Source organism: Schistocerca serialis, chromosome 2 (genome assembly GCF_023864345.2).
Source record: "Schistocerca serialis cubense isolate TAMUIC-IGC-003099 chromosome 2, iqSchSeri2.2, whole genome shotgun sequence".
Lineage (NCBI taxonomy): Eukaryota > Metazoa > Arthropoda > Insecta > Orthoptera > Acrididae > Schistocerca > Schistocerca serialis.
The window spans coordinates 256285266-256303351 of NC_064639.1; positions in this window are offsets into that span (position 1 = coordinate 256285266).

The following is an 18086-nucleotide window of genomic DNA, read 5'->3' on the forward strand; positions in this document are numbered from 1 at the left end:
TCTTTGTTGAACTTCGTCCTGAAGTGTCGTTGCACTGTTATGATTGACTGATGTGAGTGCATTTCAAGCACGACATATGCTTTCTCGGCCCCTGTCGCCATTTTGTCTCACTGCGCTCTCGAGCGCTCTGGCGGCAGAAACCTGAAGTGCGGCTTCAGCCGAACAAAACTTTATGAGTTTTTCTACGTATCTGTAGTGTGTCGTGACCATATGTCAATGAGTGGAGCTACAGTGAATTTATGAAATCGCTTCAATCATTTGTAATAGCCCTGTATATATATATATATATAGCGTTGAAAAGAATAAAGTCTCCATAACTGGTATAAGAAATGTATTATTCGATTCTCAAACATGTCTCAATGAAAGGAAGACTGCCAGTTTTGTTGGCATGCAAACCAAGAGGAAATGAACAAATTAAAGAATGAGAATCCTAACCAAGAAATAATTAATTTTGAAGAGACAATGGCTTTCAATACAATAGCATTTGATTTCGTAGAGAAATGGGCTACTTCGTTTCGTAAATATCATGTATTTGAATGGATGACGTTACCTGAAATCCAGATTCGGTGATGATTGAAACCACTATTATATACCTGAGTAAAAATTGTGTGAAGATCTCAGGCGACGGTTGTTTTCAGGAGTATATGTGTCTGAAGAGCTTTTTAGAAACTAAGGGCGACTCGGAAAAATGGAAGTCTAAACAATCTACGGAAGAAAGATGGATTTACTTTCTTAAGGAAACCGAAAATCCTGAACGCAAATGCCAATTGTTAAAATTATTCGAGTATTTGTTGTCTGTTCCCCCACACAACTCTACTGTGGAAAGAGTATTTTCGCTGATGTCGGCTCAGTGGACATACGAAAGAAATCTATTGCTGCCAGGGACTTCGGAATCAATTTTACAGTGCCAGTTTGGCTACAAGCTGAATTGCATGGAGTTTTATAAATACATAAAAGGGAAAAAAGACTTGCTGATAAAGATGAAATATTCCAAAAATATGGCTTATCAACTACTCGTACAGCAACAGGTTCCATGTAATTCTGTTCTAAATAAAAAGTAATTACGTTAGTAAATCTTTTACTTCATTTCCACACCACCATCTCAGAGTTCCAGACGACGTCCCAGCTAGATATGGCAGTCCTATTTACGGGTGTGGACAAGATATGCTACAGTTTTTGTAGATGTCGAGCGGAGTTTCTCCGTAGGTAAGGAGCTACTGAGCTGAAAGCACCAGCGACTCATTTGTTAGTGTCAAAAACAGGTAAATGATATGTGTAATACAGTGTAACAGAATTCTGTAAATAGGGCAAAGAAACTTGAAAGTAGATTATTCGAACTTAAATAAGGTAATTTCATGAGCTCCTCGTTTTTGCACTTTTTGTAATGTATTTTTAGAACCTTTTTCCTTATTTTCTGATCGTAGTTTTCGCCTTAAAGTCGTTTCACTAATAATAATAATAATAATAATAATAATAATAATATAGAAATAATTATGAAACGATGGAGAACATAAAAATGTGGAAGTCAGATTTATTGGTGAACAATCCATACATTAGCCAATTTCAAGTCACACTCAAACGAACATAGTTTATTGTGACTTGATGATAAAAAATCATCGCACATATCTTTGCCGGAGGCTCTATGGACAAGTGCCTCTGGTAACATAATATATGTAGCGAATAGCATGACAGCTGCTCAGTGCGTTGTACTGGATAGCTTTACTTCCTTAGTAAAATGGTTCAGCACCTTTCAGTCATTCCCATTCTTGCTCGTTCCTACGCGAGCACTATTGCCCTCGTAAGCTGAGCCTCTCTGTGACAGAGAGACATGAAAAATAGTTCGACCCGCAGTACTCTTTTTTCCTTGGCGATGTTTGTGTATTGGCTTCTGCGTGCTAGAGAAGAGAAAACAACTACGCTAACGGAATACTTCTAGAGGAGTTTGCGTAGATCTGAGCCGGTTTATCCATACAGAGCCTGTAGCACGTGGTACGGACCCCAAGATGTCGGACTACGTAGGTTTTTTTCTTTTTTTGGACGGGGTGGGGATTAACTGGCATTAGTTTTCAGTCGAAAATAATAATATCGTTAGAATTATATGCGTGTGACTGTTGTACAATAGTGAGCAAAATTTTAAAGATTAAGGTAACTTTTGTATGATATGACACTGTCATGTAACACAAGTTTACGTATAAACTTGTTCCAAACATAAAAATAACTGCTACAGCATAGTAAAGAATGTAACTAAATTAAATATGCAATGAGACGAACAGAAATAACACTTTTATTCAAAGACAATAATTACACTGAAAGTAACGCGATTCGTGATTTTGCCCTGAACACTACAAAAGGCGGGACAAGGTTTGATACGCCCGCTAAACCCGCTGGGCAGAACAAGTAATTAGGATTGCGGAAAGGGCCAAATAGGTTGGGGTCAGTTTCATCTTCTAATTGTAATTTATTGTAATTTAATAACACTTTTACAACCAAAGCGACACATAGCCGGACCTTTGCCGAATGCAACAGTTTCACGGCTGAAGGCCTCCAAACAAGAAATCTTAAGACGTCAATAAGATAAAAATCCAATTAAGATAGCAATAAAACAATTAAAGAAACATCACCGCAAAGCAGACAGAACAAACAAATGCAAGGTACAATAGAAATGGCTGAAGGCCACAACTAAGTTTCAGAATTTTAAAATATATTTCCACAATATTTAAAGGCAGAAGGCCGCAATGTTTAAACTTGAAAGAAATCTAAGCATTAATTCTGCAAAATTTTTTAAGAAAAAAAAAAGGGAGGTCGGTCTGCCCTCGTTCACTTAGGCGAGACAGGTGGTCGGCCCAACTACACTCGATCCGTCGGAACCCAACCAGGGGACAGCCACGGACCGACCGACACAATGACTTGCTTCCCATCAATCGGTACATAAGAACCCAAAGGTTACCAACGTGATAATCCACAATCTAGTATGTATTAGCTGTCAAAATTACACACCATGTTGGACAGCGGCAACAGGTGAGGAAACAACGCTGCCTGAAATTACGTTAGTGGCCAGGGCAGCTAACCGGAACACTAACGGCCACTAGGTAGAAAATTCCGCTGGTACACTTAAATTTGAAACACGGTAAGATAATTAACTGCTCCCAAAAGAACATTGCCTGAATTTACGTCAGTGCCCAGGGCAGGTAACCAGAACACTAATGGCCACAAGGCAGATAATTCCTGTGGTGCACTCGATTTGTAGTCAAACAAATAGTTAACTGCACCGCAGGGCGGCTAAATTTCAGCAGTAGAAACACTCGGTGTTGCTCACAGGAAAACCTTCCCAACAGCAAACCAGCGAAACGAACCACCACAACATTAATGGACGTGGCTTGGGTAGTTGAAACTACTACTCAACTTTGACGTCCTGGGTCGGTGAACCACGAAGCTCGTAGCAATCGGACAGCTCGACACACGCTCCGACACTGTGCAGGGGCTGCCAGCGGACCTAGCCGACTGCACCGCGTGGATATAACTTCCCTCGTCCGCAACAACCGACCGACTGCCTGCAGACCCCGTAGCCAGAAACTATATGTACCAAACCAAAGATGGTACATGGCGCAAATATCGATTCAGATCACTGCTGCCACACGTAGAAGGAAGAAGAACCACGACGTAACCCCAACAAGGGCGGGAAACCAAACACAGATAGACAGCGAAGTTCACGAAAACGCGTAGTTGGGAGTGAGCACGGCTCATGGTTCTTAATAAGCTTTGTGATAACCACGGACAGTAATGCAAGATCTACAGTGTGCTGCCATACTGACCGCAAAGTTGGTAAGGAGTTCTGGTGGTAGGGCGTTCCATTCCTTCACCACTGGATGGTTGTTGGCGCATGTGGACATGCTGCAGCAACACGTTTCCTCACGCACACCACACGTGCTCAATGGGATTTAAGTCGAGGTAATGGGCAGGCTAGTCCACTTGCTTAATATCCCCTTCATCTGTGAAGTTCTATGCGGTTGCCCATTGTCATCCATAAAAATGAAGTCAGAGCCGAATAGACCCAAAAAAAGACGCATATGGCGAAGAAATGCAGTGTTACAGTAACGTTGGCCAGTGAATGTGCCACGTTCAGATATTTGGAGGTCAGGACACCCATGCAACATTATGACTCCTCCATCATAAAAACAAAACCACCAAAACGACCATGTTCGACATTGTTCCTGGCTGCATTGCGTGTTTCCATCTCTCACGATATGGGGATACCAGGAACATTGCCGAAACTGATCGTTTTGGTATAGGCAGGCATAATGCTGTATGGTCTTTGAAAACGATACACTCGCTTGTCAATGTTTTTGTTCACTGTACTTCTTCCCTATGTGCGTCTTTCCTAGACTGTTTTCGGCCTCGAATTTATTTTTATGGATGATAATGTGCGACCCCGTCTAACTGCGCAGGTGAAAGAGCTCTTGGAAAGAGTATCCCATGAACGGACTGGTGTGCCTACTCCTCGGATTCGCATCGAGCATGTGTGAGACGCTTTGGTGAAACGTATTGCAGCACACCCAAAGCACCAGCGATCATCCAGCAGTGGTGGAAAGATGTAACGCCCTACCACAAGAAACCCGTAGGGCTGTGGTTAGCATGTGAGCACGCTGCAGAACATACATTGCTGTCCGTAGTAATCAAGCACACTATTGAGAGCCACGTCCCACCGTTTGTAATGGCCAGGGGACCATCATAAATCGCTGTCACTTCGGTGTAATTGTTGTACTTGAATAGAAGTGACACTTCTGTTCACCTCATTGCATATCTCTTTCTACACTGTAGTGGTTCTTTCTGTTAGAGTGTTCCAAGTTTTATTAAGGTATGTCACTTCGCATTGACACATCATGCGGAAGTTACATGAGTCCTGTTGCGGCTACATTTAGTAAGCGTGGCTTCACGCAGTGGAGAATGGCAAAACAGAGGCAGCCAGCGATCGCGTCATTGCGGAGTAATCGCGGCACAGATATCCTTGCTGACAGTTGCCGTCTACCAACCGGCTGACGCAAGGAAGCACGCAGACCGAGCGCCGGGCGAAGCCTGGAGAGTGCTGAGTAAGTGAAGTGAGGACAGCACGCTAAGATACGCTGCAATATACTGCGGGAGTAATAACAAGAAGCTTCCACGGAGGGTAGAAAACGTCCTCCTTCCGGATATAAATAGTGGAGCACAGGCAGCAACGGACACAAGCCATTAGGAAGCAGTTCGGATCTGAGGACGGACGTGGTCCGTGTCCGAATGTTCAATCATCGTAGGTGACGATTCCGGAAGTCTGTTCCAGCTCGCAGGAGTCACCCGTTCGCCGCCAGCTCTTGGGGTCGGCCCGAGTCCGGTCGGCACCATGGCTGACTGACTACAGCGAGAACTTCCAGCAGGACCGGCCGCAGCGCGGTCTTGGGTACAGGCGCCGCCGGGGACTGACGCCCGGACCCCACGGCAACCCGACCCCACGGCGCGTGGTCCGTCCATGACGGGACCTCGCGGACATCGCGACTGATGGCTTTCCAGCCGCCGTGCAGCAGGCGTCGGCAGCTGACCTCACGGCGACGCGGCTCCGTGGGGGTGCCATACTGGGTTGGTTGGTTGGTTTGGGGAAGGAGACTAGACAGCGTGGTCATCGGTCTCATCGGATTAGGAAAGGATTGGGAAGGAAGTCGGCCGTGCCCTTTCAGAGGAACCATCCCGGCATTTGCCTGGAGTGATTTAGGGAAATCACGGAAAACCTAAATCAGGATGGCCGGACGCGGGATTGAACCGTCGCCCTCCCGAATGCGAGTCCAGTGCCATACTGGGCTGGCAAACGGCGACGAGTTCATCTCAACTACAGGGCATCCTGACTTCAGCGGAGCACTGGTGGTGCGCATTGCGCGCATTGTCGGAGAATCTACACAGCAGCAGCCAGGCGGAAGGATCCGCAGGGCTGGGCAGCGACGACGAAGGAGAAATTGTAAAAAAAGCTCAATAAATAATTGTAAAACTCCACGCCGTCTCAGTCTTCGGCGCAGCCACTGTGTCTGCTAACAAGTACTGCATCAGTCGTAACAAGTGGCCATCTGACGTAACAGTCCTTAAGTTTTTCACAACAGTGTATTTTTAAAGCAGTACAAGTAATCGATCATTGACAAAATATTGTGTGAATTTTCGACTGTTTGAAGAATATTGTGGACCTCTTTGTTTCAAACACAGTCACATTATAAGATACAATCATTACCATTTCGGCCTTCGTTGGCCATCTTCAGGTGCTACAACAGAAAAAACGAGAAAATTAATCTCTTTTTAAACAAGCAATTCTTTTCGTATCTACTTGTGAGTTAAGTGAAGTAAAATAGAGATATATGTGATTCGTGCCAATTGGTCATGTGTGGCATTTTGGCGAACAAAACGTCCACTACATGCGGAAGTTCAGCGTCTTCAGCCGTCGAAAATGTGTATCATAATCAGATCTCTCCAGTTTTCTTTCTTTAACTACAAATAACTTACTTTGTTTTAAAGATATATTGCTTCACTACTTTAGTGAATTGGAATCCACATTTATGTTTAATGAATAATTATTAGAACTTTCATTGCAACTTTGACATAGTTTACAACTTTTACGCCCGCATCTCGTGGTCGTGCGGTAGCGTCCTCGCTTCCCACGCCCGGGTTCCCGGGTTCGATTCCCGGCGGGGTCAGGGATTTTCTCTGCCTCGTGATGGCTGGGTGTTGTGTGCTGTCCTTAGGTTAGTTAGGTTTAAGTAGTTCTAAGTTCTAGGGGACTGATGACCATAGATGTTAAGTCCCATAGTGCTCAGAGCCATTACAACTTTTACATTCAAGGATTTGTCGCACGTTTCTAGTGCTAAGAGTAGGGAAAGTAAAGCACACAAGGTTATACCTACGAAATTCCATTATCTTTGTTGCTAGGTTTAGTCTGACTACACATATAAAGAACATTTCTTTTACAAAATGTCTCCAGTTACCAGTATATATGAAACACATAATTTCTATTTTACTTTATTTAACTCATAAGCAGGAGCATCGATTCTTTTTACAGATTTTTAAGACATTAACATAGGGATTTCAGTGCATCTACATACTCTTAAGTGAAAGCTGACATGACACACGAAATTCGGAGATCACAGAGATGTTATACATAACTGAATTTGAAATGGTTTAAACTTTCAAGTTATTGAAAGCTAAAGTTGGTAGTGATAAGAAACAAGGGAATATCAGTCCGAAGACATGTTTCTATTGGAAGAGATTTTCCCATCAGCCACTGCGCTGTAACTCTTCATAAAGTGAACAAGTAGTACACAAGTAGAGGCCGTGAAGGATAACATGGCCGGTAGAAACGCAGTCGGGAGGGCAAGCATGGGGAGAGCAGTAGTGGTGGGGGAAATGCTGAGTGCTGCTCTAAATTGAAGCCTCCACAATATTAAGTGGAGGCCCTCCACACCCACACTTGCATGGAGACCATTCAAAAACGCCACCTCCGCTTTTGTTAGTATCTAAAAAGAATTCCGCCAAAAATGCAACAAAAGCAGCAATTTTTTTCGCCTTGCTTGTTAACCATTTGTAGCTTTCAGCGAAGCGTCATGAGTACAACCTAGACATTTCTCTTGTTGCCATGTTAAAATTTGCTTCTTTTGCCAAAAGACAGCGGGGTTTACAGTGTCACCTCACTACCATGTTGTGGTATCGCAGTTGCGAGAGAATTCTGAAACAGTGGTTTATTAAGTCAGGAAATGAAGAAAAGTAAGGTTAGTAAGTACATCTTTAGTACGAAAATAAACGTGTAATGTCCTCAGTTATGTTGTTCCACAATCCACAGCATTTCTCGTTTCATCAGCTATCGATGGCCCTTAAAAATTACATTCTTTCACCAAAAAAGTCCGTAATTACTGGAATAACATTGTAGATAGTGAAGTTTTGCATAATGACCATATGGCAAAATATTCTCCTCTTTGTGTGCTATCATTTGACAAAATATCATTTAGATATCTCAGACTGGTTTTGAAATGTGAGGAATGTTGTGAATACTTCATTCTGGGTTTATCATTGGCTCGCGCGATCGCAAATGAATGCGCTACATCAGATCAGTTTTCTCGAGATTTGTGACGGAGGCCTCCACCCAAATGTGAAGAAAAATTCAATATGTTAGCTAAATTTCATACGGAACAACATATTATTTAATATGCACCAAACGCAAAACCATAGCGCCCCCTATGTTTCATTGCAACCTTTCGAGAATTTCGCTCAGTGTCTTACTTCTAAGCAAATATCACAGTAATTATGATCATTAACGAAATGATTGGCACATCATCTTGAAACTGACGTATAAAGCTATAAGTAACGCAAAAATGAAATATTTGTACCCAGTAGTTTCCGAAAACTCATTAAAGGAAGACTGCAGAGAGTGCACCCCGATTCGATCATCGCGACCGGCTGAAAGGGGGCAGACATTGTTGACCTCTCCTTCCAAACAAATGAATGAACTCGCCCAGCGCGCTGGACGAAAATTGGTCTCTGCACATCGACTACCGTAGCCTGCACGGACTCTTCTTGTAAATGTTGGGCTCCATTCTGGTCTGCTGTGCGTTACAACGAACTTGCATAACACTATCGTCTACAGAGATTGTTCTCGTTACAATCTACATCTACTCTACATCTACATCCATACTCCGCAAGTCACCTGACGGTGTGTGGCGGAGGTAACCTTGAGTACCTCTATCGGTTCTCCCTTCTATTCCAGTCTCGTATTGTTCGTGGAAAGAAGGATTGTCGGTATGCCTATGTGTGGGCTCTAATCTCTCTGATTTTATTCCCATGGTTTCTTCGCGAGATATACGTAGGAGGGAGCAATATACTGTTTGACTCCTCGGTGAAGTTACGCTCTCGAAACTTCAACAAAAGCCCGTACCGAGCTACTGGGCGTCTCTCCTGCAGAGTCTTCCACTGGAGATTATCTGTCATCTCTGTAACGCTTTCGCGATTACTAAATGATCCTGTAACGAAGGGCGCTCCTCTCCATTGGATCTTCTCTATCTCTTCTAGCAACCCTATCTGGTACGGATCCCACACTGGTGAGCAGTATTCAAGCAGTGGGCGAACAAGTGTACTGTAACCTACTTCCGTTGTTTTCGGATTGCATTTCCTTAGGATTCTTCCAATGAATCTCAGTCTGGCATCTGCTTTACCGACGATCAACTTTATATGATCATTCCATTTTAAGGCACTCCCAGATAATTTATGGAATTAACTGCTTCCAGTTGCTGACCTGCTATACGGTAGCTAAATGATAAGGGATCTTTCTTTCTACGTATTCGCAGCACATTACACTTGTCTACATTGAGATTCAATTGCCATTCCCTGCACCATGCGTCAATTCGTTGCAGATCCTCCTGCATTTCAGTACAAATTTCCATTGTTACAACCTCTCGATACACCACAGCATTATCCGCAAAAAGCCTCAGTGAACTTCCGATGTTATCCACAAGGTCATTTATGTATATTGTGAATAGCAACGGTCCTACGACACTCCCCTGCGGCACACCTGAAATCACTCTTACTTCGGAAGACTTCTCTCCATTGAGAATGACATGCTGCGTTCTGTTATCTAGGAACTCTTCAATCCAATCACACAATTGGTCTGATAGTCCATATGCTCTTACTATGTTCATTAAGCGACTGGAGGAACTGTATCAAACGCCTTGCGGAAGTCAAGAAACACTGCATCTACCTGGGAACTCGTGTCTATGGCCCTCTGAGTCTCGTGGACGAATAGCGGGAGCTGGGTTTCACACGATCGTCTTTTTCGAAACCCATGCTCATTCCTACAGAGTAAATTTCTAGTCTCCATAAAAGTCGTTATACTCGAACATAATACGTGTTCCAAAATTCTACAACTGATCGACGTTAGAGATATAGGTCTATAGTTCTGTACATCTGTTCGACATCCCTTCTTGAAAACGGGGATGACCTGTGCCCTTTTCCAATCCTTTGGAACGCTACGCTCTTCTAGAGACCTACGGTACACCGCTGCAAGAAGGGGGGAAGTTCCTTCGCGTACTCTGTAAAATCGAACTGGTACCCCATCAGGTCCAGCGGCCTTTCCTCTTTTGAGCGATTTTAATTGTTTCTCTATCCCTCTGTCGTCTATTTCAATATCTACCATCTGTGCGACAATCTAGAGAAGGAACTACAGTGCAGTCTTCCTCTATGAAACAGCTTAGGAAAAAGACATTTAGTATTTCGGGCTCTAGTCTGTCATCCTCTGTTTCAGTACCATTTTGGTCACTACCTACCGCTTTGACATAAGACCAAAATTTCTTAGGATTTTCTGCCAAGTCAGCACATAGAACTTTACTTTCGAATTCATTGAACGCCTCTCGCGTAGCCCTCCTCACACTACATTTCGCTTCGCGTAATTTTTGTTTGTTTGCAAGGCTTTGGCTATATTTATGTTTGCTGTGAAGTTCCCTTTGCTTCCGCAGCAGTCTTCTAACTCGTTTGTTGTACCACTGTGGCTCTTTTCCATCTCTTTCGATCTTGCTTGGCACATACTCATCTAATGCATATTGTTCGATGATTTTGAACTTCGTCCACTGATCCTCAACACTATCTGCACTTGAGACAAAACTTTTGTATTGAGCCGTCAAGTACTCTGAAATCTGCTTTTTGTCACTTTTGCGAAACAGAAAAATCTTCCTACCTATTTTGATATTTCTATTTGCGGCTGAAATCATCGATGCAGTAACCGATTTATGATCGCTGATTCCCTGTGTCTGCGTTAACTGTTTCAAATAGTTCGGGTCTGTTTGTCACCAGAAGGTCTAATATGTTATCGCCACGAGTCGGTTCTCTGTTTAACTGCTCAAGGTAGTTTTCAGATAAAGCACTTTAAAAAATTTCACTAGATTCTTTGTCCCTGCCACCCATTATGAACGTTTGAGTCTCCCAGTCTATATCCGGCAAATTAAAATCTGCACCCAGAACTATAACGTGGCGGGGAAATCTATTAGAAATGTTTTCCAAATTTTCCTTCAGGTGCTCTGCCACAACAGCTGCTGAGCCAGGGGGCCTATAGAGACATCCAATTACCATGTTTGAGCCTGCTTTAACCGTGACCTTCACCCAAATTATTTCACATTTCGGATCTCCGTCAATTTCCTTCGATACTATTGCACTTTTTATCGCTATAAACACGCCTCCCCCTTCACTGTCCAGCCTGTCTCTGCGGTATACATTCCAATCTGACTTTAGAATTTCATTACTGTTTACGTCTGGTTTCAGCCAACTTTCTGTCCCTAGTACTATGTGGGCATTGTGACCGTTTATTAATGAAAGCAGTTCTGGGACCTTTCTATAGACGCTCCTGCAGTTTACTATTACCACATCAATATTGTTATTCCCTGTTGCGTTTAGCCTACTACTACCTTTCCGCGTCTCAGGGGGCGTCTTGTCGGGCCTAGGGAGGGTATTTTCTAACCTAAAAAATCCACATGTGCACTCCACACGTACTCCGCTACCCTTGTAGCAGCTTCCTGCGAGTAGTGCACGCCTGACCTATTCAGGGGGATCCTACATTTCTCCACCCGATAGCGGAGGTCGAGAAATTTGCACCCCGAATCTCCGCAGGATCGTCTGAGCCTCTGGTTTAAGCCTTCCACTCGGCTCCAAACCAGAGGACCGCGATCGGTTCTGGGAACGATACTACAAATCGTTAGCTCAGATTCCACCCCACGAGCGAGACTTTCCGCCTTCACCAGCTCCGCCAACCGCCTGTATGAACTGAGGATGACCTCTGAACCCAGACGGCAGGAGTCATTGGTGCCGACATGAGCAACAATTTGCAGTCGGGTGCACCCAGTGCTCTCAGTCGCCGCCGGCAGGGCCTCCTCCACATCTCGGATGAGACCCCCGGCAAGCAGAGTGAACACTGGCCTTCTTCCCCGACCTTTCCGCTATTTCCCTAAGGGGCTCCATCACCCGCCTAACGTTGGAGCTCCCAATAACTAATAAACCCCTCCCCCCGTGTGCCTGCTCGGACCTTGCTGAAGGAGCGGCCACATGTCCACTCACAGGCAGAGCGGGCGATGCCACAAGGCCAGCCTCCACATTGACCCTCCGCCTCGTGCGCCGCGAACGCCGCTGAACCCGCCGCTCCCCTTGTTGACACCAGAGACGATGGCTTATAAAAAATATTGGGGATGTCCGTATTGGGGGTCTCGACCGGGAAATTTTTAAATTTTAGATGAAAAATAGTGAGTTTTAAAGTTTTTTTTAGGCATTTTAGAGCCATATGATCAACATTAGAACCCCGAAAACTGGACTCTCGATAACTCGACACTCCAGGAAACTCGACAAGCCTGACACACTTTTTGGCTATGAAAACAGAAACAAAATATAAACAAGCATGGTATTTTCGTAAAAAGCTAATTTAATTTACAGTAATAATCAAGCTTATAGACTATTACAGAGTAGTGAATATATTGCTTTGAAAAGACTGAAATTATATTTAAATAAATCCTAAACTATCATTAAAAGAATAAAACATAAAATATTGCTGCTGCACAGTGATAGCAATTAAATTAATAAGTGAAATAGCTAATTTAAAATTACTTTGAATAAGGCTTAGGGTTCATGAAATAAAAGCAATATCTCAAAGTTAATGCTTTAATACAGTCAATAAAGTTAATACAGTATGCCTAATACTTTCAGTCAAAAAGTATGTAAATAGCAGGTTTTAATTGGGTCTTACACCCTACAAATATTTAAGTATTTGAAAATAACTAATACAGTATTATAGTAATATAGTAATACAGTACTAAACTAGTACTAATATTTTGAAACTGAAAATTTAACATTATGTATGTATTTAATTCTCTATTTTATAAAGATTTTTAATATTGCTCTAAATGCCATTATTAGGGCTAGAGTATCTTTAGAATGGTGGAAATGCCGAATCTTCTGACTGGCTTACTGAATATGAAGTCGTTGATGAGTGGTCAGGTATCCAATTCATCCAAAACATCTCGGTGGGCATGAAGTTGTTCAATCGCTTCTGTCCCATTGTTCATCGGAGATATTACTTCAGACGTCTAAGGGCGCTAAATGACCGTTCTGCTGCACACAACTACACCTTCTTAACTTTCAGCATGATTTTGTTGCCAAAAATCCGTTCTGGTGAAACACTAACATGGCCAATAAGACAGTACACAGTAGACAAAGAGGAGCCGCTGAATTAAATGAATTTAGGTTTCAACTGTTGTAGCATCGATGTATAAATTTTGTTTGATTTCACAGCTGTAGGTTGATCATCGTTACTGAGGTTGACTATTGTTGCTGAGTTTAGCCTTTGTTGCTGAGGTATGAATAGCTACTGGCGCTTCCCATAAATTATATTTTAATTTTTATTGACCATTGTTGATATCTGATCAAGCAAAATCTTAAAATTCTGTTCCAGAAGAGATAAAAATTACACTGTGTGATCAAAAGTATCCGGAAATCCCCAGTAACATACGTTTTTCTTATTAGGTGCACCGTGCTGCCACCTATTACCAGGTACTCCATATCAGCGACCTCAGTAGTCATTAGACATCGTGAGAGAGAAGATTGAGGCTCTGCGTGGAACTCACGGACTTCGAACGTGGTCAGGTGATTGGGTGTCATTTGTGTCATACGTTCGTACGCGCGGTTTCCACACTTCTAAACATCCCTAGGTCCCCTGTTTCCGATGTGATAGGGAAGTGGAAACGTGAAGGGCCACGTACAGCGCAAAAGCGTACAGGCTACCTCGCCTGTTGACTGCCAGAGGTCGCCGACAGTTGAAGAGGGTCGTAATGTGTGTAGGCAGACATCTATCCAGACCATCACACAGGAATTCCAACCTGCATCAGGATCCACTGCAAGTACTATGACATCTAGGCGGGAGGTGAGAAAACTTGGATTTAATGGTCGATCGGCTGCTCACAAGCCACACATCACGCCGGTAGATGCCAAACGACGCCTCGCTTGGTGTAAGAAGCGTAAACATTGGACGACTGAACAGTGGGAAAACGTTGTGTGGAGTGACGAATCACGGTACACAATGTGGCGATCCGATGGCACAGGGTGGGTATGGCGAATGCCAGGTGAACGTCATCTGCCAGCGTGTGTAGTGCCATCAGTAAAATTCGGAGGCGGTGGTGTTATAGTGTGGTCGTCTTTTACATGGAGGGTGCTTCAACCCCTTGTTGATTTACGTGGCACTATCGCAGCACAGGCCTACAATGATGTTTTAAGCACCTTCTTGCTACCCACTGTTGAAGAGCAATTCGGGCATGGCGATTGCATCTTTCAACGCGATGGAGCACCTGTTCATAATTAACGGCCTGTGGCGGAGTGGTTACACGACAATAACATCCCTGTAATGGACTGGCCTGCACACAGTCTTGACCTGAATCCTATAGAACACCTCTGGGATGTTTTGGAACGCCGACTTCGTGCCAGGCCTCACCGACCGACGTCGATACCTCTCCTCAGTGCAGCACTCCGTGAAGAATGGGCTGCCATTCCCCAATAAACCTTCCAACACCTGACTGAACGTATGCCTGCGAGAGTGGAAGCTTCATCAACGCTAAGGGTGAGCCAACACCATATTGAATTGCAGCATTACCGATGGAGGGCGTCACGGACTTTTAAGTCACTTTCATCCAGGTGTCCGGATACTTTTGATCACATAGTGTACCTCTAGTCCATTAAAAATACAGATAAAAATCGGGGAAAAGGTGCTTAGGCGTGAAACAGAAGGGAAAATGTGCAAAATGCAGTAACGTTACGAAAAGGTGCTACAAACTGTGCTTATTTTGCTTCATTTCATGTCCCCAAACGCATTTATTGACCTGTCTGTCTGGAAAAAGTTATATTTTTGAGAGGTATTGCATCTTAGAATCCCTTCTTTAATTGATATTATTAATATTACCTTTTGGAGGTACTATTCTCCTGCACAGCTAAACAGTGGGATTTGTGTTTTTATGCCACTCTCGTTTCGCTTCCTTTCATTTACAAAGCATTGTCAGTGGCGATTATTTGGGATCTTTTTGTCGCGTAACTGTCGCCCTGGAATTTTACCTCGTCGTTCTAAGTACACTTGGATGTCCGTTTTTCAGCGTATGAGAGTACATATCACCTAAAAATTCCACTTCCACTTAATATTTCTTTAAATGAATTTTGCTGGTGTTTAAACAGTAAACGTATGTTTAAAAAAGAAACAGTGAAAGTACTCGCAAATGCTGAAAACCAGGTGTACTGGTGTATGCAGGACAGCGTGGTATAATTCCAGAATATGTGGTGAAAAGATTCCAAAAACCCACCACTGGGGATGTTTCTTAAAGAAAAGGACGAGGCGTTTATTGCATAAAAAGAAACAGCTTTTATTTAGTTGCGTGCAGAGACCATATCTCCAAGGAGATAATAATAATAATAAAATAATATGATACTTATTTAGTGCTTTCTAATAGACAGATCCATGTGAATGGCAACGCAGTTTCACTGAAGTACTGTGCTGTGTGTGATTATTGGTAGACTCCAAAAATAGCGATGTGCCTGAATCGGCAAAACAATAAGCTCTCAGTCTTATTCAGAGTAATGGATCTGTACACTCAAAGGAATCATTTATGCGTGTGTGCCTGTTTCAGGAAAAGAAAAAGAATTCGTGACACAGGAAAAATGGTAGTTTCAATGCAGATGCAGCCTGTCGACGATCTTACGATCTTTGTGTGGGTAACAGTGATCGCCTCTGTGAAGTAAAATGAAAACGGATAGATAAATTTTCCTCATGTATCCCTAAAGCCTGTACGTAATTATTTTCCGAGTAATGGGAGGCGAGAATTTCTTTCTGCTTAGGGAAAGCAATGTACTGCTGTACGTTTAGTAGCAGAGTCTGACTTAGCAGGTTAAGACTAATCGTACATTAAATCACCTCCAGCAGCCAGAAAAGCCCCTGTTTCCATTATTAAGATCAAATGTCTTCTTGTGATACGTATACCTGGTCTGCTCTTTTTGCTGCATCATATCCTGTGGAATCCAGATGCACGAAGCTTTGACGTCATTCTTTGCAACTTAGTGACTTGGCGTAATCCTCGAATCTACTCATAGCTGCGGTTACCTGTGCCTTTCCCATGACGACATCGTTATTTCCCAATATCGTGGCTGGGTCATTTACTTGCTTCTCGGACCTCTCGATTTTAAGCATAAATTCCGGAATCACCGCACCGAATTGCAGAGTTTGGCTTTTTCGGCACGCGGAACAACTATTTGATATTGCATTACTCTCGCCCGAATGGCTTCTTGAAATATTGTTGTAAAAGTTGGATGTGAATCTTTTCTCCACGTAGATTGTTCTTCACTTCCAACAACAACGCGTTATGATAGTTGAAACGCTCATCTTCAGGTATGATATTTAATGCGAAATAATGGTGCAAGGTCAGAAAACTCATGCGTTCCTTCTAAACAAGGAATGAAGAGAACAAAATTGAACGAATAGCTCGACTCTGAATTGCGGAACATGGTGTAATATCTGCCTAGCCGCATTAGTGAGCTCTTTCGAGTATTATCTAGAACGAGCCCGTGTTTACTGCACGTCAGTGGAAAACATAACACTAGATACCGTCTAGAGTTAGGAGACAAGGCCAGACCACTTGTTACAAGCTTGGAATTGGAATTTGAGTTCTGTGCTGCCCCAGTCTCGACAACTTTTTTTCTTTTTTTCTTTTTTTTTACACTACTGGCTATTAAAATTGGTGCACCACGAAGATGATGTGCTACAGACGCGAAATTTAACCGACAGGAAGAAGATGCTGTGATTGCAAATGATTAGGTTTTCAGAGCATTCACACAAGGTTGGCGCCGGTGGCGACACCTACAACGTGCTGACATGAGAAAAGTTTCCAATCTACATCTACATGGATATTCTGCAAATCACATTTAAGTGCCTGGCAGAGGGTTCATCGACCCACCTTCACAATTCTCTATTATTCCAATCTCTTACAGCGCGCGGAAAGAACGAACACCAATATCTTCCCGTGCGAGCTATGATTTCCCTTATTTCATCGTGGTGATCGTTTCTCCCTATGTAGATCGGTGTCAACAAAATATTTTCGCATTCAGGGGAGAAAGTTGGTGATGGGAACTTCGTGAGAAGATTCCGTCGTAAAGAAAAACGCCTTTCTTTTAAATACGTCCAGCCCAAATGGTGTATCATTTCTGTGATACTCTCTCCCATTTTTCGCGATAATGCAAAACGTGCTGCCTTTCTTTGAACATTCTCAATGTGCTCCGTCAGTCCTATCTGGTAAGGATCCCACACCGCGCAGCAGTATTCTAAAAGAGGACGGACAACGTAGTGTAGGCAGTCTCCTTAGTAGGTCTGTTACATTTTCTAAGTGTCCTGCCAATGAAACGCAGTCTTTGGTTAGCGTTCCCCATAACATTTTCTATGTGTTCCTTCCAATTGAAGTTGTTCGTAATTGTAATACCTAGGTATTTAGTTGAATTTGCGGCTTTTAGATTGAATTATCGTGTGACAGATATGAATGGCACGGTTGCCGCACGACGTTACAGAATCGTACACACGTGGCTCACAGAATATTGCTGCAAGCCTCTAATATTATTAATTATGGGCACTGGCAGAATGTAGATCAACTACAGCCAAATTCTGGATTTTGAAGCCGCAGTTTTCTTTTAGCACACTTCGAGCACCACATACAAGTCAATAACTGGCTGAATGTTCATGTTTCGGCAAGGCAAAAGGAATCGCGTTTTCGCTGACCACCCACTGCAACACGAATGGCCCATGGGTACATTTACAAAAATTTTATATTGGCGATAATATGGCCCGGCAATACTGCACCGCATGAATTGCAGTTACGTAAGCAGCGACGTTATCAGCCACAATTACCATTACCCGTCAGTGTTTCCGGCAATATATTTCCGGGCCAGAGTTGTTCACATCGGCACAGTTTTGCTACAGTCCGGACGAAAGCCAACTAGTCGAACTGAGTGTCACTCTCCTACTTTTTCACTCCAGAAGGAAA